General features: G+C 44.4%; 1 protein-coding gene and 1 pseudogene across 1 annotated transcript in view; both read left to right on the plus strand.

Annotated features, from left to right (window-relative positions):
* Nucleotides 1–23,034, plus strand: part of MECP2 (methyl-CpG binding protein 2) — a 55,272-nt gene that overhangs the window by 210 nt on the left and 32,028 nt on the right. The window lies entirely within an intron of this gene.
* On the plus strand, nucleotides 46–22,443 carry LOC102279423 (elongation factor 2 pseudogene; annotated as a pseudogene).

The following is a 23,034-nucleotide window of genomic DNA, read 5'->3' on the forward strand; positions in this document are numbered from 1 at the left end:
CGTGGCGCGGGAGGGGCCCGCGGGGTCGGGCGACACGGCTGGCGGATGGCGTCCCTCCTCTCTACCCTCCCCCTCCCGCTGGTGACGGCACCCCCCCCCCCCCCGGCGGCCCGTTACCCGCACTTGCGGGTGACCGTCTTCGGCGCGACCTCCTCAGGCTGCCTTTGCCTGTTTCCCCCCACCCTCCCGCCTTCGGCGCGCATCCCGGCCCCCCGGCCCCGCGGGCGCCCCTGTCGCCGGGGCTTCGCCTGTCGGGGCTGCGCGCGCGTCGTGCCCTTCGCGGGGCTTCGGGCCCGCGGCGCCGTCGCGCGCCCGCGCCCCCGGCCTCTCCCTGGCTCGCGCTTTCCCGTCTCCCTCCCTCGCGCGCCCCTCTCCCGTTACTCGGCCCCCCCCACTGGCGCGCGTGCGCAGTTCGCCTCCCGTCGGGAGAGTGCGCCACAAGGGCTCCTGGGCAGTCGCCCCCATCTCCAGGCTTTGCCTCCCCCTCCTTGTCGCCCATTCCATGACTTTCTGCGCCCCCCCCCCGCCCCCGCCGCGAGCGAGTTCCTTTCGCATCTAGCAAGAACAAGTAGGTGGGAATTATTGTCCACCCACAAAAGGCACTAGACATTGTGTTCTTGGCCCCAGAGCTCATCAGAAAGAGGCGGTGATAGTTGCCATCAGGAGCCGTGGGGAGGGGACGGGGTGTCCGGCAGCACCCGAAGCGCTTCGATGGGAGCGCGCTCCCAGGGCGTTTGGGGGGGGGGCATGGCCTCAGAATACGAGCGCCCTCCCATCCTTCCCCCCCCCGCCCGCCCCCCTTCGCCGGCGATCTTCCAGTTACATAAGTGGAGTGGGGCTCAGTCTGTGACGGGCTTCCATAGTCCCGGAGCGCGCCCGGCTCAAGATCACCAGTACCAGATGGGGCAAGTTCACCGCATCGCCGGGGTGCCCATCACTTGGTCCCTGAAAGTTTATTTTCTTTCTAGTTTGCTTCTGAGTCACCCAGACTGAAACTCAGGTGACTGATTAGTGGTGTGGCAATGTTTTTTGTGGTTTTGCACTGAAGACTTAAGGTCATGGTGAAGAGTTTAAAAGATTGCTTTCACAGAGGAGACCGTTCATGGCCTTGCTGAGTGTGGATTCCAAGGGGGGAAAGGCTGGCTGTGGAATACACCTCTGTGGCCGTCGCTTCTACTGTGAGTGTGTTCGGTGTGGATTGGTCACAGCCGAAATGGGCTCCACCACAAAATTGATATTCCTGACTCATGGTCAGGCAGATGTGTGCTTCTCGTTTTTCAGGAACAGGAACGGGCTGCAAAGCCATTCAGAGTTGTGTCTCTGTTGTGCCGATCAGTGCCCCGAATTGTGAGATGGTAGCATAGAATTCTGTGGGTGGTTGGTGATCACAGAACCGAACCTACTGGCCTGTGAGGCTGAGTGGCTTAAGAGTTGAGGACTCTGGCAAGTTTTAGGCATTTTGTTACATTATGAAAATGAAGCATATTCGGGCCTTGGTAGCAAAAATCATTAACAGGCAGTTGCTATCCAGGAGAACTTTGGGTTCCACCGTCAGAATTTTCATCTGCATCTGAACGATTTCAACTAAGAATGCCATTAACCTCTTGGGTCCTTTGAGATATGCTGAATCTTTATTATTTTTTTTAATCTGGCTTTTAGTTTTAGGTCTTTTGGGAATTTCTACTAGGGATTTAGGGAAATAAATTTATTTATGGGCTTTGAAGGATTTCTAAATCCTAGTCCTGGAACCTAGGAAAAAATTTGCTTTCATTTTTTACCCGGACGTATCAGAACGTTAAAGGGCACAATCAGTCTCAGAGGTGTAGGGTTGATTGAATAAGTTGCCACAGAACACCCATTCATGGCATGTCAGCGAGGGGGCTGATCACTGAGGTGCATTCCTGTCTGCACACATAGATACACAAGCCTCTAATGAAGATTGCAAGGTTTGTACATCTGAGCCTCAGATGTGACCGGCAAGGGCTCGATTTTGTTTCCCATCATTGGCAGTGCGTTAGCCGCCTCGGGTGCCCCTCCAGTGAGCCGTTCCATCATACCCCTATCCCTTTAACCTGCACAGCCTCCAGAATATAGTTTGTCTGCAAAGTACCTGGTGGCATCTGAAGTCATGGTGTCCTAACAGCTTGAGGAAACCCTCTATGGCTTTCTTGCCAGTACACACCATACTCTTCTTTTGGTGTGACAAATTTGCCTGGAATGCTTGCAACCTTGAATCCCAGGTCTTTGTTTCACCTGACAGAGCACGATGCAGTCCAACCATACTCCAACTTTTGCGCTGTTTATGTTGCAGGAGGGTTCAAGTACTGTTTTGCATTTTATTTGCAATTTCCAGCCACAGCCCTTGTTTCCCGGCTGGCCCTGCCTCTTTGTGGCTGAATCTAGTGGGATGGGGAGGCACGCTGTGGAATTTGACAGAATTGGCTAGAGGAGTCCAATATGATGATGTCCCCCTCCTGAATACCCCTTCCCCCATGTGGAGATGGAATGAAAACCTTGCTTCTCGAAACTAGAATAAAGAAGAGCCGATTGGAAAGTGTTAGTTCCTTCTTGGAGGGCGCTTTCCCCTGCTTTACACCTGCCCTGTATTATTTACATGATAAATGATGTCTCCTGGAACCCGTGATATTTTGTAAAGGTGAATATCAGTGAAAATCTTTTAACTGGCTAAGAGCAGTTTGTGGCCAGCCTGCCCGAGTTATCTATGAGAAGAATATTATAGAAAGGGTTTGACTTTTGGAGTAAGTAGTGTTTCAAGCACAGAGAGGGTAAAGCATAGTCCTAGACTGGTGGTTCCAGGGAGTGTGGTAGACACCTGTTTGTTTTCCCCACCCTTTGCTGGTGATACGCACGCAGACCGGCCTCGTGTGGCTGGCAGACACAACCTTTTTTTCATGGGTAGAGCATTATTACTGCTCCAGTGGGAGGACCTTGTTCTCAGTGCTTCTGTACCAGTGTCTTACAGTCAAACTGTCATTGTCACCACTGTGCCTTTACCTCAATTTGGGTAGGATGGATGTAAAGTCTCTTTTCCTTGGACTCACTGACACAAAAGTTGTGCTCTTCTGCATTTACCTGGTCTCTTCTGCCTTTCTTTGGCACGGAGCCCCTTCCTATTGAAAGCTTGCTTTGTACGCCTTTGCTTAAATACTTGGTTCTACCCCTTTGATGGTAGGTATGGTGTGGGGGGGAACAGAGTGAGAGCAGGGCATGGCCACTCCCATATTTAAGAGGAGTTGTGACCATTCTGTTACAGAGTAAAGCCTTGGCCTTTTTCACTTCTTCAAGGCACAGTTACGTTGGTTCTGCTGGTGTATGAATGTCTTGAGCATAGCTGTTTTGTTATACTGCAGATGTCTGGACTCTTGGTATCAAGCCTTAGAAAGGCTTCTGTGCATAAGGGCTGGGGGTGCTCTATAACATATATATAGACCTGCAATTCACTGCTTTATTGGGTCTTCACCTAAGTGCTCTCATTTGCTGGCTCTTTTTTTTTTTCTCTACGAAATCTTGAGTTATCAGAGATCTTAAACTTTCAGAGCTCGAAGGAACCTTAGTCTAGGTCCCTCAGTTTACAAATAAAAATGTAATTTACAAAAAAAAAAAGGCAACTGTGAAAAGTTGTGGCTCTTCTAGGGCTTCCCAGCCAGGATGCCAGTTTGATTTTTATTATATAGCTAACTGAGTAATAGGTCAGCTGGTAAAGAATTCACCTGCAATGGGGGAGACCCTGGTTCGATCCCTGGGTCAGGAAGATCCCCTGGAGAAGGGATAGGCTACCCACTCCAGTATTCATGGGCTTCCCTGATGGCTCAGATGGTAAAGAATCAGCCCGCAGTGCGCGACACCTGGGTTCGATCCCTGGTTGGGAAGATCCCCTGGAGGAGGGCATGGCAACCCACTCCAGTGTTCTTTACTGGAGAATCTCCATGGACAGAAGAGCCCAGGAGGCTACAGTCCATGGGGTTGCAAAGAATCGGACATGACAGAGCAGCTAAGCCCAGCAAACCTGAGTAATACTGTGACTTTGACTCCTGGGATTTTAGAGTGTTCTATGACTCGACTGTTTAAGGGAATTCTGAGGCCTCACTGCACCTCAATAGATAATTCCAGATACCATCCTGGTAGTTCCAGACCAGCAGTAAAAGACTTGGTTGGTGTTGCACTTCTGAGTTTGATTATGTGAGTAATTGTGCAAATAGTCTCTTAAGTTGTACACGCTAGGCTTTTTTTAGTCTAAAGATAAAAGTGCAACTCTTGGGCCGGCAAGGTATCAGAAATTAGCTAATATGGGGTGGTTGAGGTTTTAACAAGGAAGTGTTGGTTGTCTTGATGAAAAGTATAGTGGCAGAAGACCTTCTTAGAACATGTGTTCAAAGGCAAAGGAGAAAGTATCACACTGTTAACTCAGTTTGTTGAACATTTTACTGATCTGAGAGGCCTAAAAGTGAGTGCTCAAAAACAGTCTTGTGTATGTCTGGGGATGGCTTAGGATCTCCCAGGGTACTTGGTTTCTTTTTGGTTCCACTTGTTTTTTTTTCCTCTCCTGGCTAAAGCCTTTTTACGTGATGTCACAGCAGCTTGTTGCAACTTCAGCTGCTTGCAAATGACAGGACACTTGGCCTCTGCATTTCATGTGTTCTTGGGATGACATTTTGATGTTGCGTGTTCTCTGGAACATATCTTCGGTCTCTGGGTATTTCTGTATGATGTGTTGCACGAAATACTGGAGATTGCTTCCTAACTGTACGTTTTAGTATCAAAATGTCCCTCAGAGGTGACAAGACCTGTGATAGTGTCAGTTCTAACACTCATGAATCTTTCCTTCAGCACTGTGTGTTATCTGGCAGTAAATTTCAGTGTATCCTTTGTTTCTAGCTAGGTAAGCTGGGAAATAGCATGTTACTTTGTCTGTATGTGTATCTTCAAAATGTCCCAAATAGCCCTGGGAAAAAGTCGTGCAGCACAATGGGGGCTTTCAACTTACGATTTTCTTTGTTTTAGGCTCCATAAAAATACAGACTCACCAGTTCCTGCTTTGATGTGACATGTGACTCCCCAGAATACATCTTGCTTCTGTAGACCAGCTCCAACAAGATTCCATGGTAGCTGGAATGTTAGGGCTCAGGTAAGTAACCTTCCTTTTTTTTTTTTTAGTATATGTCCTGGTTTGGCCATCTGTTTTTAAAAAAAAAAAAAAGGAATCAAACAAGATCTACTACTCTTGAACCATTATCAAAGTACCCCAAAGACTAAAGACATACGGTGCCAAACTGTGCCATATAATAAAAAAAAGTCACTTCCCTGAGCCCTGAAAGGTCAGTTGGGTTAAGGCTCCTTGGTAGCCACGGTATGATCCGGGGGCGGGTGTCAGATTAGAGCTGGAACTGGTGACCTGCCCCTTCAGTTCACCTTCAAGCAGGTCAGCTAAGCGGAGCTCTTCACCGGCTGCTCTGGCTCTCACCTAGCGGCCTTCAGCGCAGTGCTCTGTTTGCTCTGGTCTCGGGTAAATGACTTCCTGGTCAACATTAGCAAGTGGCGGTGATGCATTTGCAGACACGGGAACCTGCGTGTGTTCCCCTAGAAGGACAACCTTCTGCAAGCTGTGGCCAGACAGCAGAAAGAAAAGAAAGTGAAGTCAAATCAGTCATGTTTGACTCTTTGTGACCCCATGGACTGTAGCCCACCAGGCTCCTCCATCCATGGAATTTTCTAAGCGAGAGGACTAGAGTGGGTGGCCATTGCCTTTTCCAGGGTATCTTCCTGGCCCAGGGATTGAACCCAGGACTCCCGCATTGTGGGCAGACAGTTTACTGTCTGAGCCACCAGGGAATCGAGTGTGTGAATGCCACACACCTCCCACAGGGGCAGCAGAGAGCACCGTGAGGCCCTTCGGGCTCTTGAGACTCTAGAGCAGGAGGAAGGCCTTTTGAGAAGCTGGGGAGCTAGGCCCTCTGAGTCTGCCATGCAGGGGTCCTGTCACCCGCACGTCAGGTGCTTGGGCACGACCGCCTGGCCTTTGAATTTGGTCAGATTGAACGGTTCCTTCATTTCTAAACTGGCAGGCTCAATATCTTAAGCTTTTTTGGAGGCCACATCCACATTTGATGTTTTGACATCCAGATTGCAAACATCCCGTGTGGTAAGACTGAACACTCTAATTTGATTTCTCCATTTCTTCTCCGAAGAAAAACACGTGACTTTACACACTTGTGGTCCTCAGGATTCCAGCTGACCCCCTCAAATTTTGCACTTAGTTGTATCTCTCTAGCGGCTTCTGATGCTTCAGTCTGAAGCTGTGTGGACATCTGTCTCAGCCCATTTCGGGGCTGAGTGAGGGGCAGAGAGTTTGGATAGAGGAGCAGAAAAGGTGTAGACGGAAGTGAAGAGCATCACGCTTGTCTCCAGGTCACAAATTTGGTTCTGCTTCTGATCCTATGACTTAAATTGTCATTCCCATTTACCACTGCGGGGTGTGCTCTGGGCCCTGCTGACAGGACGTTCTTTGTACGCCACGTATTTATGCTGGTGGGAGTCGTGTGGCTGCTGCTTTGTGCATTGTCTCAGAAACTGTGTGGATGAAATGTAATATAGGCAGTGAATGGGTTTCTTCTGATAGATATTAGGCCTGAAGGAGTGATTGATGTTTTTAATAGTCTTTTTCTCCGATTGCAAATGGATTTCATAAAACAGACGGTGGCAACTCTACAATTTCTTCTAAACAATGTAGAAAGGAAGAGATGTTTTTAAAAATATCTCATTACTTGTGAATGGGAGAGACATGGCTGTTTGAGCTTCAAGGGACTTTGAAGTGAGCATGAGTGTGAAAGGCGCTGAGTCGTGTCCGACTCTTTGTGACCCCATGGAGCATACAGTCCATGGAATTCTCCAGGCCAGAATACTGGAGTGGGTAGCCCATCCCTTCTGCAGATCTTCCCAACCCAGGAATCGAAGCAGGGTCTCCTGCATTGCAGGCAGATTCTTTACCAACTGAGCTATCAGGGAGCTTTGAAGGGAATTCTCAAAGGACAGAACCTGTCTTTAATAGATAAGTACTTGATCTCTTACTACTTTTCAAGAAATTATAAAAAATAATACATGGTTTTTTTTTTTTTTTTTTAAGAAAAGTCAAACTATTTTAAAGTATTTCAGTAAAAAAGCAAATGTTCCAGTACTCTCCACACCCACTACCCAAAGTAACTGCCGTTAATAGCGTACTGTAGATCGTTCTGATTCTTCTTCTCAGGCTCTGCAAATATGTTCCGTTTGTATTTTTGACAAAATAAGAATTGCATGGTATGTATTCGACATCTCCCATGTGATATATTTCTCTGCCTCATTTCTGTTAAATAGAAGCGTGGTTTGGTGCTAATTTACGTCATACAGTGTTCCCCTTTTGATTTTCTTGATGGTTCACTATTAAAGATGCTACTGGATTGAATGTCCTCAGGTGCCAGTCCTTTTGAAGAAAGGCTGCCTAGACTTGAAGTTGCCGGTGGGTACTTACCACATCGCCTTCCAAAATGTCTATCCCGTTTCCCATGACAATCTTAGCAAGTACTACTTCCTGTATTTCCCATATCCTCCCAGAATTGGATGTCCTTTTTAAATGTGTGTTTCTTGGGTTATTACTAGGGCTGAACGTCAGTGGTCACTGGCCATTTGTATTTGGTTTTTGTGAATTGCCTGTTCATGTTTTGCATTTATTCTTCCATCGGGGTATTTCTTTTAAGTCAGTTTATAAGAACTCTTAATATATTAAGGATATTAATTCTCTGTCATCATGCAGAGATTTTTCTTTGTTACATGACATGACGATACTCATCTAGATTTTCTTTCTTCCTAAAAAACTTGATGATGTGCTATATTCATATATACATATTTGATACATGCAAAAGATTCATATAGTTACGTTGTCTTATGATTTTTGTACGGTATTTGGAATACTTGTGTTTGTATTTAACTTTGGGATTGGATAAGGTCTCGAGTCCAGCTAGCCAGTATGTCATAGCCATTTGTTGAACCATCTGGTCTTCACCTTTATCTTATGCCAACTTCAAGTGAACAGAGGATCTTTTACTTCTTTCTTTCTGAAGTTTTTTCTTTGTGAGGCTCTTGAGGGCAAGCCCATCAGCAGATAATGGTTTATGCATTCATCCAACAAATATTTTTGCTCCTGCTTTGAGCCAGGGATGGTGCTGGGCCCTGCACGTGCTGCCTTCTTCACTGGCCGTGGGGTGCTGGGGAAGGCGACAGAGGTCATGATGCCAGCTGCGTGGCTCCAGTGCCCATTCCAGAAGACTCGAGAAAATAGCGGATCTTCACAAAAGTAGGTTTTAGATAAACTAGGAGGACTCCAGAGGGTGTATATATGCATGTGTGTGTTTTAAATTCTGACACGGAAGTCGGAGCCATAGGGTAGACTGCAACATAAGCATAGTTTGTTTTCTAACTCAGATAATTGCAGGCTGATTTGTGTCTTGATTTATGATGAGGGCTTTTTGCTGTTAAAATAGTTTTATATTCAACTGCCTTGGTTGTGATGGAATAAAAGTTGCACACTGATAAAAATGGTAATTTTCTTCTATGATGATTTTGAAGCTTTCTGTAATAGCTGATAAAAATAAAGACAGGGTTTTGGTGAATGTGATCTTTGGGGAACAAGTGTAATTTTTTGCGGCTGGCATCATTTAAATCTAATAAGTACCCTCAAAACTGAAGTGGAATCCTAATTTCTTTTTGACTTAAAGAAATGACATAAGTGATATGTGATTAAGGAAAAGGCTTCTTGTGTAAGGCTGAGGTTTTTTAATGATTACTTTAAATACGTATATAACAGTACAGCATTAAAAAGGTGGTATAAAAGGTTGCATGGTATAAGATCTCCTTGCCACCCTGTCCCCAGACAACCATTTCTCCCTGAAGGCAACCATCATTATCAGTTTCTTATAAATCTGTGAGTGTGCATGTGTAATTTTGAAATTGTGAAATGTTCATAACAGAAAATTTTCTGTTTTAACTATTCAATGTGCAGTTTAGTGACACTGAGTACATTCTCTTTGCTGTGCAGCCATCACCACTGTGTATCTCCAGAGCCCTTTTATCTTGCAAAACTGAAATGATACCCGTTAAATGAGAACTCCCCACTCTTCCCCACTCTCAGCCCCTGGCAATTGCTCATCTACTTTGTCTCCTATGAAATGGACTATTCTAGATACCTCATATTATTGTATATTTTTCTATATGTGTTTATGTATATATCTTATGTGTGTGTTTTTTTACCAAATAGTAAAACACTGTGCACATTTGCACAGTTTGCTCTTTTTAGTTAATATATTTTGATGCTTGTGTGATGTGAATTTCCGTAGAGACATGTCACTCATTTTAAGGGTTGAGGTAGTAGTCCATTATGGATACACCATAATTTCTTAACTGATTTTCTCTTGATGGATATTTATGTTTCCAGTGTTTTTTATTTCATATGTTGTAGTGAATCATCTTTTATATAATACCATTTTTCACAGCCAAGTTTATCTGTAGGAGAAATTCGTAGAGCTGGAACTTGCTGGGTCAAAGAATATATGCATTTTAAACTTTGATAGATATTGCTAAATCAAGGATGGCCTTCCAGTTGCGTGGTTTTAGAGGGGAAAAAAACTACATTTGAGTAGATAAGCACAAATTTGTAGAGATTAGAGAGCTGTTTATTCGGATAGGAAGAAATTATTTTCAGCAGTTAGCATGAGAAAGCAAAACTTCAGAAGCTTCCATTTCACGACCTAGTGTGAACAGAGGAGCTGAGACAGGACCCTTTATTTGGCAAGGAGAACGTCAGCCTGTTCTCATTTGTGGATCTTGAAGAAAATGGAGTGTTTTTATTTTGGTACCGTTCTAACTTGCAGCGGTTCCTTGGGACTCAGGGTTGAAAAGTGCCCGCAGCTGCTGAATGTTCTCCCTTATTTGTGTTGTGACGTCATAAGGAATACCCTGAAAGTATTCAGGACCATATTGCTGTCGCCTTGTTTCTCGTTGACTGTGGTACTCTATTGCAGTCCTTTTTTCACTTACCTTGGACTAATTGAGCATCTGTTATTTGTCACTTCCTGCCCTAGATGCTGGGGACTGTTCATACACTCAGTGATTTTCTGGTCTAAAAGACAACAGGCCAATACGCCTTTATTTTACAAGGGGCTAAAGGTGACAGTGGCCACTTAGAGTGCACGGAAACATTAGATCCCACCTGGACTCCCAGGTAGCGTCAGGGAAGAGACTTCTTTGAAAAATGACCCCCCCACCCAGGACCTGAATGATAAGGCACCATTAAATTCCAGGAGGAGGCACATGCAGAGGAGAGGGCTGTGCGTCTGGAAGCTCGGACGGGAGGGAACTTGGAGAGTTCAGGGTGGGAGGATGGGGCAGCAGGGGGTCTCAGAGAAGTTGCACTGGCAGGGATGCTGGTGGCAGAGCAGACCCAGCTGGCCTGGCTGTGCCAAATAGGCTCAGTCTTCCTTCCAGCGGCCTCACTCTGAGAGGGTCCTGAGCCCCAGGAGGTGGTGGCAGGTGCTCCAGCCACCTGGCCTGTCCCCCCAAACCCCCGGGTTCTGGAGGCCATCTGCCCATCAGACCCCAGGGGCTCCCGTTCCACGTCTCCTCCTCAAACCTGATCCTGGAGACTGAGAGGTTGCCCATCCCCCGAAGGTGATGGAGCTACTCCCCAGACAGGCCAGTTTATAACCTTCGGAAGTACTTTGCGAATTCCCAGGATGGTGCCCTACCGCAGGTGACATTCTGCAGCTTGTGCTTTTTACACACTCCTTGGCTTTTGAGCCTGGGCCGTGTTGCTGTGTGCAGCCCTTCATTCATTTAACTTGTCTCCTTGTGCTGTGGAAACATCTTTACAACCGAAGTCCCACCAGAGCCCTGAGGGAGAATGGAATTGTCGAGAAACAAGGATTGACATCTGGTTTATGTTTACATCCTTCGGCTCTATTAACTGAGAAGATATTTTTATTTCGGTGTTTGTGAAAACTTTCCACAAAAAAAAGGCATCCATTTTCTAGACTTATTAATAGAGCAGTCCGAAGGTTTTATTTTTAGTTTTGAAAGAAATCAAAGCAGGCTTCTGAGATAGGCACATTTTCCCTCATTCCCATCTCCTTTTCATGTTTTGCTGCTAAGACAAACATGAGCACTTTTCAGCATGAGCTGGCTGTCTCCATGTAGATTATTTTTGAAAAATGTAAGCACTTGGGTTTTTCTGGGGTTTCTACTGGTACTTAAGTTTTGACATTTCTTTGAAAAGTATTTTAAATCTGTATATACATTTTTAGTAATTTGTTTTTAAAATACAAATGTCTGTGTTTTTGGGTTTTCTGTTTTTGTAAACAGCAGAAGGTATTAGTCTATATTAAGTACTAATTTGCTCTAATATTTTCAGCTGTTTTTGGAATTACACTTGGCAAAAAAAAAGAGACAAATGTCTGCAGTTGTGACAGTTTGTCTTTTTGTTCCTTTTAACTCCAGAATAAATAATTCTAGTGAATTTTTTTCTAGGCTTGTAAGAACACAGGAATGATTTGAGTCATTGTAATAAGTAGTTAGGCAAAATTGAAAGTCTTTTTTTTCAGTGGTATGACCCTGTAAGAAACTGTTAATACAGCCTGTGAGCAACTGTGTAAAATTTCTTAACCACTCTTCCAGATTGTTTAAGACAAAAGAAAATGAACAACCAAACAAAAATACTGTTCATTATGCTCTTTATTTTTAATTACATAAGTAAAGCATCATTCTAGGAAATTTAGAAAATGCATGTGGAAATTACTCTGGAGATTCCAGCATGCAGAGAAAACTGCTGTTACTGTTTGGTGTGTATCTTTCTAGAATGAGGGTTCTGGCTCAAGTTTGAGAAGTTAGGGGTTCTGTAACCTTGGATGTATACTTGGCCTTTATTTTTACTAACCTCTCAGTAAAAATTTAATGACAGATGTAGGCAGCAGACCATGGTAGTGTTAGGAGTACCTGTGCTTTTGTCCCCAATAGAGAGCAAAGATGCTTTCATATAGTATTCCATGCAGTTACAGAGATTTTGAAATATTGCTCGTGTTCATCACAACTCAAACTTAGTTGTCAGACTCACTTCCAGATCTGGCTATTTATTTAGTGGTTTACTAAAGAGGCACATATTACTCTTAATACCAATTCTCAAAGTAAGTTGTTAATCAATTTCTATTTATTTTATTTTATGTATTTGAAAACATCCTTCTGAGGAGTGGTTCAGAGGGCCAAAGTCCATTATGCCATGCAACTCCAGATATAAGAACAGCCAACATTTGAGTGGTCGCTGTGCCAGGGAAAGAGATCAGGAAAGCCCTAAAACACAGGTGCATTAAAGAGAGACAGAATGACGTGAAAAGTGAGTTTAAATTACTATATCAAATATTTTTTATGAACACATTAATATTTTCCAGATCCTGTGCAAAGTGTACTGCAACTACAACTGGCAAATAATAACCTAAAGGTTACCTTTGTTATTGGCATTTTAAATATCCTTCTAGAGTCGTCTTTACACACCTGTGTATATGTGTCTGTGTTTTACTTATCAAATATTTATTTGTTTTTTGGCTGCACTGGGTTTCAGTTGCAGCACATGGGATATTCAGTCCTCGTAGTAGCATGCAGGATCTTTTAGTTGTAGCATACAGGATCAAGTACTCTGACTAAGGATCGAACTCGGGCCCCTTGCATTGGAAGCATGGAGTCTTAGCCACTGGACCACCATAGAAATTCCTACATGTTGATTGAGATAAATGGGATCATATAGTATGTACTGTTGTAACTTGCCTTCTTTCCACACTGATAATGCCATAGATATCTTTCCATGTCAATAAAAATACGTATCATCACTTTTCTCTACAATAAAAATAACTCGTGTTTTCTAATTATAAAAGCAATAACTGTTTTGTGGGGAAAAAATGTTTTTTAGAAAATATGGGAAGAGGAAACGGAAGGATTGTCCATAAAACTGACATCTACACATAGATAATGTTTTTGTGCCATCATTTTTAATGATCACCTGACATTTTATTGATGGCTCTACCTTGATTTAATTAGAGCTGTTTCCATTATTTCTGTGCTTTCATTTCTGTGTGGCTGTGTGCTGACCATTCTACTCTGTGCCTGTGTCTCTAGCTTGCATCTCTAACCTCTTTTTTGTTTGTTTGTTTTCTTAATTACTTTATTTTAATTGGAAGATAATTACTTTACAATATTGTGATGATACAATATTGTGATGATTTTGGGCATCTCTAACCTCTTGAGCCCTGCATTGGATGGCCTCTTCAGTCTTTCCCCCGGAGTTGCTCCTAGCCGTCTCAAACTTAACAAGTCCCAAACAGAACTCTTGCTTTTTTCCCTCCTTCAATTCTGCTTTGGACACGACTGAGCGACTATACACCAACAATGGATCTGCTTCTCTTCATAGTTTCTGTTTCATTAAATATCATCAGCATCCGCCCAGTTACCAGTCTAAAATTCTAGGAGATGTCCTAGGTTCTCACCTTCCTCTAATCCACCAGCAAGTACTATGGGCCTCCACATTCAAAATGTACCTCAGAACCAACCACTTGTCACCACCTCCACTAAGACCTCAGTCCCCACCACAAGTCACTTCTCAGACGGATGCTCTAAGACTTCAGGTCACATACTGAGCAGCTTTCTCACCCACACTTGGAAACAGCTACATCCTTCATAGGCCTTTTTTTTTTTTTTTTTACAGTGATACTTAATTCTAAGTGATTAAATTTTTCCACGTACAAGTACTGGGTTCCTTGCTGCTCTGTGTTGAAGAATCTGCAGTTCATCAGGCTGTCATCCAGTCATTCATCCCATGACAGAGTTAAGTGTCTACCGTACCTGGGGCAGTGTGGTAGGCAGGCTGTAGGGTGACCGACACAGAGTGGCATCTATTTTGCATGGAGCTCAAGTGTGACTGGAAAGAGAGACTTTAAATAATTTCGGAGAGACAGACTTTAAATAATTTCCAAGTGATTATGTAATTACAGTGGGTTCAGTGTTCTAAAGGAGGAGTTGGAAGAGGGTTCACTGTGATCATGTGTAATGGAGGAATAGCCCAGCCTTGGGAGGGATATGGAGGCCCGCCCTAAGGAGGCAGTGCTGAAGTGAGGGACCAAGGGGGCAAAGCCCAGAGTGGAGGAGGGCTTTCCAGGTGGAGAAGAGTACCTGTGAAAGCCCCGAGTCTGGCCAGAGCTTCATCAACTGAGATACTTAAGCAGGCTACGGCAGAGCAGGGGTTGGGAGCTGAGATGCAGGCTGAGTGGCTGACAAGGTGGGTGCAGGATTTTTGACATTAATGTCATAATAGTAGGGAGCTATCAAAGGGTTAGGCTGTTTGGATTTTGATTTTATAATCAAAGTATTACAACCCCTTTATAACAGCATAACCTCAAGGTTATGGTGAAAACAACAGTCTAGCCCTCTCCTCTCCTGTTCCATGACCCAGAGATGCGATGCCAGCTTTACATGGTGTCTCCTTTGAGTTTCTTTGGTTACTGTCAGAACTAAATTGTATATTTATGTGTCTTTCTTGATTTGACAACGTTGGGGAGTTACAAAAGAAGACAGCTTACATTACCTCCCTTGTTGGCATTCATATTCACAACAGTGGTTCCTGTTCCATCACCTTTAGTCCATAAAACACTTCCCCTCTCTGGAAGGGGATATAATAACCCTGGATCAGTAAAAATGCTAAATGTTTACCTTTGATAACTAAATTCCAGAGTAAGGAGCTGGTGTAATGATCACCTGAAATGGTGGCAAAATATTTGCTGTTGTATTTTCTGTTCTCTTTCATGTCAATATAGACTCGTGGAATTTTACTTATTAAATGTTTTACTCTGCAGCCAAAGTCACTATTCTTTCTTGATCAAATTATTCCAAATGTGGCCAGTGAGATTCCCTTTATGCTGGCACCTGTGTCATCTTGGCATACCCTTATTAATTAGTCTTTGAGTGATTCTTTGCTTTCTGGGATAAGACATTCCATCCCAATGTGTGCTTTTCCTAACCCAGAACTGGTTCCAAGAGTTCTGGATCCTTTTAGTGGGAAATGGTATTTAGAATTTCAGTGTTAGATATGCACACTCTTACTGGGATGCCATTGTATCTATGATCTTTCAGTGGACAAAGCTAGAAAACATACTGAAAAGCTTTCTTACCTCACAAATACATAACGATGTCTACAATGGAAATTAACATTAGAGGGTTTGTCATTAAATTAACATTAGTGGATTTGTCTTCAACTTTATTTTACCCTTATATATCTTTTTCTTACACAAAAAAAGTTCATTCCTAATTAACATTAAAGGTTACTTAATCTTGTAATATACATAAAATAATTATCAAATTATAATGTCATTAGTACTACGAAAATAATAATTATGAATGAAGTTTCAGATTTCTTCTTGTCCTTAGGATATATCTTACCAGGGACATAAAATCAAGATTATTGTGTTCAAAAACCACCTGGAGGATTTGCTTCTAGTAGTAGTGAGGTAGCTCATTTTGGACTACCTCCCACCTCCTTGCAGATAACAGCTAACAACTCAAGACAAAAATAAAAAACCACTTGTTTTAAGGCACTAGAGAGAGACTGAAAACAGGCAGAAATTAGAGGGAAGTCGATACTTGGAAGAAGGAAACTGCATTAGATGAAAAACAGCTATTTACCCACAGGCAGTCCTCCTCAGTGCTGCTGCAGGGAAACAGAAACTTTGATAGAGTCCTAGACTCGAGGGTTAAGGAATAAGAGGAATGAAGGCAGAAATTCTGGAAATCAGATTAGCCACAGGCAGTGGGGAAGGTAGGCAAATTCTTCATAGAAACTCTACCCAACTCCAGCTAAGGCAGAAGGAATGAATAGAGATTTCACCTGCTGCTCACCACAGGGAAGACTGAAGATCTCTTCAAGAAAATTAGAGCTACCAAGGGAACATTTCATGCAAAGATGGGCACAATAAAAGAAACGGTATGGACTGAACAGAAGCAGAAGATATTAAGAGGTAGCAAGAATACACAGAAGAACTACACAAAAAAGATCTTCATGACCCAGATAACCACAATGCTGTGATCACTCACCTAGAGTCAGACATCCTGGTTTCTGAAGTCAAGTGGGCCTTAGGAAGCATCAATAAGAACAAAGCTGGTGGACGTGATGGAATTCCAACTGAGGTATTTCAAATCCTAAAAGATGATGCTGTGAAAGTGCTGCACTCAATATGCCAGCAAATTTGGAACACTCAGTAGTAGCCTCGGGGCTGGGAAAGGTCAGTTTTCATTCCAATCCCAAAGAAAGGCAGTGCCAAAGAATGTTCAAACTACTGCACAATTGAACTCATCTCACACGCTAGCAAAGTGATGCTCAAAATTCTCCATAGGCTTCAACAGTATGTGAACAGAACTTCCAGATGTTCAAGCTAGATTTAGAAAAGGCAGAAGAACCAAAGATCAAATTGCAAATATCTGTTGGATCATAGAAAAAGCAAGAGAACTCAAGAAGAACACGTACTTCTGCTTCATTGATCGCACTAAAGCTTTTCATTGTATAGATCACAACAGACTGGAAAATTCTTAAAGAGATGGGAATACCAGACCGCTTGACCTGCCTCCTGAGAAATCTGTATGCAGGTCAAGAAGCAACAGTTAGAACTGGACATGGAACAATGGACTGGTTCCAGATTGGGAAAAGAGGCTGTATATTGTCACCCTGCTTATTTAACTTATATGCAGAGTACATCATGAGAAATGCCAGGCTGGATGAAGCACAAACTGGAATCAAGATTGCCAGGAGAAATATCAATAACTTCAGATATGCAGATGACACCACTCTTATGACAGAAAGTGAAGAGGAACTAAAGAGCCTCTTGATGAAAGTGAAAGAAGAGAGTGAAAAAGCTGGCTTAAAACTGAACATTAAAAAAAAAACAAAGATCATGGCATCCAGTCCCGTCATTTCATGGCAAATAGATGGGGAAACAATGGAAACAGTGACAGACTATTTTCTTGGGCTCCAAAATCACTGCAAATGATGATTGCAGCCATGAAGTTAAAAGATGCTTGCACCTTGGAAGAAAAGCTATGACCAACCTAGAGAACATATTAAAAAGTAGAGACATTACTTTGCCAACAAAGGTCCATCTAGTCAAAGCTGTGGTTTTCCCAGTATGACTCTGGGAATGATCGTGATTCTCACATCCCAGTCATGTATAGATGTAAGAGTTGAACCATAAAGAAAGCTGAGCACCGAAGAATTGATACTTTTGAACTGTGGTGTTGGAGAAGACTCCTGAGAGTCCCTTGGACTGCAAGGAGGTCAAACCAGTCAATCCTAAGGGAAGTCAGTCCTGAATATTCATTGGAAGGACTGATGCTGTAGCTGAAGTTCCAATAATTTGGCCACCTGATGCAAAGAACTGACTCACTGGAAAAGACCCTGATGCTGGGAAAGATTGAAGGCAGGAGGAGAAGGGGATGACAGAGGATGAGATGGTTGGATGGCATCACCAACTCAATGGACGTGAGTTTTCGCAAGCTTTGGGAGTTTGTGATGGACAGGGAAGCCTGGTATGCTGCAGTCCATGGGGTTGCAAAGAGTTGGACACTACTTAGCAACTGAACTGAACATGCCATACGTGAAATTTAATTCAAGATTAATTATGGATCTAAATATAAAGCTTTTAGGAAAAAGCAGGAGAATGTCTTCATAATCTAGAGATAAAGGTTTCTTAGCATACAGAAAGCAGTAATTATTAAAGGGGAAAATGGATACATTGGACTTCATTAAAACTTAAAACTTTTTCTTTTCCAAAGGTAAGATTAAGAAAATGAAAAGACAGAAGTCATTGAGAAGTAGTTGACACAAGTTGTAAATAGGAAAGTCGTATATCTGACAAATGACTTATATCCAGAATACATAAAGAACTCTTACAATTCAATAATAAAAAAGACAGTCTATTTTTGAAACAGGAAAAGATTTTAGTAAGTACTTCATAAAGGAAGGCATTTGAGTGATGACCAGTTTTCATGTGAAAAAGTACTAACAGTCATCAGAGAAATGCAAATTAAAGCCACAATAAAATACCACTACACACCCACTGGAAGGGCCAAAACTGAAAACTGACAACACCAAATGTTGCTGAGGATATGGGGTGGGGCTGACTAGAAACTGGTGCCAGGGAAACTTTCTGTGACCATGGTAACATCTTTTATCTTGATAGGGTTTGGCTTATACAGGTGCATACACTTGACAGAACTCATCAGATGGTACACTTAAAATTTGTCATTTTACTGGATGTAAATTTTACCTAAAAACGAGTTTTCATCTCTAGTCAATGGTATACATGCTAACTTGTTTGGAGATGAAGCGTACTGGTGAACTTTGAAATGCATCAAAAATAAGATGGATTGATGTGTGGATGAATCATGTCAATAATGGTAGAATCTGGGTGATATATATATGGGTGTTCTTTGTACAGTTTGTTCAATTTTTCTGTATGTTTGAAATTTTTCTTCATAATGTGTTGGGGAAAAGTCACTTGGAATAATTCTTTTTTGTGTGGTTATGTTACTGATTTGATGTAGTTAGCTTTATTTGTTTTCAGTGTTGTGGTTTGCTTTTTCTCTTTATTTGTAGAATACAGTCAAGCCTAATTTAATTGGGGAATTTCTCCTTTAGCAAATTTCTTCAGTTATGATTGTAGAATAACAGAGTTATGATTGTCATAATGATTCTTTATGTGTGTGCTAAGTCGCTTCAGTCGTGTCTGACTCTTTGCGACCCTATGGACTATGGCCCACCAGGCTCCTCTGTCCATGGGGTTCTCCAGGCAGAAATTCTAGAGTGGGTTACCATTTCCTCCTACATGATTCTTTATGTTAATAGCCTATATGCACACTTTATGTACATGTAAACAAAACGTATGGGTTTTATAATTCTGTTTTGTTATACTTATTCCGATCACATGTATTGAAATGAAATTTGTATCTATTGAATCTAGTATAAGAGACTTGAATTTAAATAAAAGCCAAGCCTCAGATGATAATTAGACTTGTGGTGACCACTTTGTATCGTATAAGTGCTGTATACCTGAAAGATATAATTTTTTAAAAGGCCAAAAAAAAATTAATAGGAAGAAGCGAAGCCCATATAATGCTTAGAAGTTATTAGTTTCTTTCTTATCCTTCTACTGCTTCCTCTTGCAAAAAGATAAACCAGCTCTTCCGCCGTCGTCGCCGCCGCCATCCTTGGCGTGACCTAGCTCGCTCAGATCTTCCTTGGAGAATCCACCACCATCTGCCACCGTGGTGAACTTCACAGTAGACCAGATCCAGGCCATCATGGACAAGAAGGCCAACATCCGGAACATGTCTGTCATTGGTCGCGTGGACCATGGCAAGTCCACTCTGACGGACTCCCTGGTGTGCAAGGCGGGTGTCATCGCCTCTGCCCGGACTAGGGAGACCCGCTTCACTGACACCCGGAAAGACGAGCAGGAGCATTGCATCACCATCAAGTCAACGGCCATCTCCCTTTTCTATGAGCTTTCAGAGGACGATTTGAATTTCATCAAGCAGAGCAAGGATGGCTCTGGCTTCCTCATCAACCTCATCAGCTCCCCTGGGCACGTCGACTTTTCCTCAGAGGTGACAGCCGCGCTCCGTGTCACTGACGGTGCCTTGGTGGTGGTGGACTGCGTGTCGGGTATGTGTGTGCAGACAGAGACAGTGCTGTGCCAGGCCATTGCCGAGCGCATCAAGCCAGTGCTGACGATGAACAAGATGGACCGGGCCCTGCCTGAGCTGCAGCTGGAGCCTGAGGAGCTCTACCAAACCTTCCAGCGCATCGTGGAGAACGTCAACATCATTATCTCTACCTATGGTGAGGGCGAGAGTGGCCCCTTGGGCAACATCATGATCGACCCCGTCCTTGGTACTGTTGGCTTCAGGTCTGGTCTGCACGGTTGGGCCTTTACCCTGAAGCAGTTTGCAGAGATGTATGTGGCCAAGTTTGCCACCAAGGGCGAGGGACAGCTAGGGCCTGCTGAGCGGGCCAAGAAGGTGGAGGACATGATGAAAAAGCTGTGGGGAGACCGGTACTTTGATCCAGCCACCGGCAAGTTCAGCAAGTCAGCCAACAGCCCTGATGGCAAGAAGCTGCCACGGACGTTCTACCAGCTTATCCTGGACCCAGTCTTCAAGGTGTTTGATGGAATCATGAACTTCAAGAAAGAGGAGATGGCAAAACTAATTGAAAAACTGGACATCAAGTTGGACAGTAAAGATAAGGACAAGGAGGGCAAACCACTTCTGAAAGCTGTGATGTGCCGCTGGCTGCCTCCTGGGGATGCCCTGCTGTAGATGATCACCATCCACTGTCTTCCCCTGTGACGGCCCAGAAGTACTGCAGTGAGCTCCTGTACGAGGGGCCCCCAGACGATGAGGCAGCCATGGGCATTAAAAGCTGTGATCCCAAAGGCCCTCTCATGATGTACATTTCCAAAATGGTGCCGACCTCTGCCAAAGGTCGGTTCTGTGCCTTTGGCCTGGTCTTCTCAGAGCTGGTGTCTACTGGCCTGAAGGTCCGCATCATGGGACCCAACTATACTCCTGGGAAGAAGGAGGACCTGTACCTGAAGCTGATCCAGAGGACAATCCTGATGATGGGCCATTACATGGAGCCTATCAAGGATGTGCCTTGTGGCAACATTGTGGGCCTGGTGGGCGTGGACCAGTTCCTGGTGAAGACTGGCACCATCACCACCTTTGAGCATGCCCACAACGTGCGGGTGATGAAGTTCAGTGTGAGCCCTGTTGTCAGGATCGCTGTGGAGGCCAAGAACCCGGCCAACCTGCCCAAGCTGGTGGAAGGTCTGAAACGGCTGGCCAAGTCGGACCCCATGGTGCAGTACATCATCGAGGAGTCTGGGGAGCTGCACTTGGAGATCTGCCTCAAGGACCTGGAGGAGGATCATGCTTGCATCCCCATCAAGAAATCTGACCCAGTTGTCTCATACCGGGAGACTATCAGCAAGGAGTCAAACGTGCTCTGCCTGTCAAAGTCACCCAACAAGCACAATAGGCTTTACATGAAGGCATGGCCCTTCCCTGATAGCCTGGCTGAGGACATCGACAAGGGTGAGGTGTCCGCCCGCCAGGAGTTCAAGCAGCGGGCCCGCTACCTGGCTGAGAAGTACGAGTGGGACGTGGCAAAGGCCCGTAAGATCTGGTGCTTCGGCCCTGATGGCACGAGCCCCAACATCCTCACGGACATCACCAAAGGTGTGCAATACCTCAGTGAAATCAAGAACAGTGTGGTGGCTGGCTTCCAGTGGGCCACCAAGGAGGGGGCGCTGTGAGAGGAGAACATGGGGGCGCGCGCTTTGATGTCCATGATGTGACGCTGCACACTGATGCCATCCACCGTGGGGGTGGCCAGATCATCCCCACAGCTTGGTGCTGCCTGTATGCCAGTGTGCTGAAGCCCCGGCTCATGGAGCCCATCTATCTTGCGGAGATCCAGTGTCCGGAACAAGTGGTTGGTGGCATCTACAGCATCCTGAACAGGAAGCGGGGCCACATCTTTGAGGAGACCCAGGTGGCCAGCACCCCCATGTTTGTCGTGAAGGCCTACCTTCCTGTCAAAGTCCTTTGGCTTCACCGCTGACCTGAGGTCCAACACAGGCGGCCAGGCCTTCCCCCAGTGTGTGTTTGACCACTGGCAGATCCTGCCCGGTGACCCCTTTGACAATACCAGCTGCCCCAGTCAGGTGTTGGCAGAGACACACAAGCGCAAAGGCCTGAAGGAAGGCATCCCAGCCCTGGACAACTTCCTGGACAAGTTGTAGGCGGCCTCCGCTTAGCCCACCACAAGGTGGGGTGCAGCCCCCGTGCCCAGGGACAAGTGACCACAGCAGCAAGCCCCCACATTCCCCACAACACCTCAAGGCTGCAGTAATGCTCTGCCTGACAGGTTTCTGGGGCCCACTTCGTGCCATCGCTCAACATGAACTTGATGCCGTTTCTTTTGATATTTATTTCCAGATTTCAGGGGCAACAAGTGCCCTCGCAGCAGGGTCTTATCTGGCTGGTGGGGATGGGGGAGGGGATGGAACAACCAATACTTTTTTGTTGAGAGGGAAACTTAATGTCAAAAAAAAGTTAAAAATAAATGCATTAAGAGGTTTATTTGGGTAAATGGCCCCTAGTGGATTTTCCTCCAGAAGGGGGCAAGAAACAAGCAGGTATGTTCTCTTTGGACAGAAGCTAGAAGGCAGGAAACCCCACCCGCACAGTGTCACTGAGCGCCTCCAGCTGTATTAGTGCCATTGGAATAATAAACTCGACATGGTGGGAAATAAAAAATAAACCAATATATACATATATTCTTATTTATCCTGCTTATACAAAAAACATGTTTTATATACTGTTCTGCATCTTGTTTTGTTTGTTTTTACTTCCTCTGTCCTGGAGATCGCTCCCTACCAGTGTTGATACCCTCCTTGCTTATAGTGGTATGGAGCTCTCCCTTCCGCATTCTTTTTGTTCCTGCTGCACAGACTCTGTTATGCAGATGAACCATGCTTTAGTCAAGCAGCTCTCTGTGGATGGACATTTGGGTACTTTTCAGTCTTTTCCTGTTGTAAACAGTGATGCTCTGTTGTTTTGTATTTGTGACTAACCCATTTTTAACCTCTGAACTCCCATTGTCTGTTTCTTTCTTGTTTGTAGATGTTTCTGTTGTGGTTTTACGGCTAAATTATCTTCAAAAACATGAGACTATTCTGTGTCCTCTAGGAACAGAATTGATCTCTCTTCCATATTGCTGGGTCTCTTCCCCAAACCCTGGAGAGCTGTTTGTATTGGGGACAGGAGGCCTGGGTGGTGGGCCCCCTGCCCCTGCTCTCTGGTGGAGTCACCCCTGCCCTGCAGGGTCCCTTCCCCTGG

The sequence above is a fragment of the Bos mutus genome, chromosome X (genome assembly GCF_027580195.1).
Source record: "Bos mutus isolate GX-2022 chromosome X, NWIPB_WYAK_1.1, whole genome shotgun sequence".
Classification (NCBI taxonomy): domain Eukaryota; kingdom Metazoa; phylum Chordata; class Mammalia; order Artiodactyla; family Bovidae; genus Bos; species Bos mutus.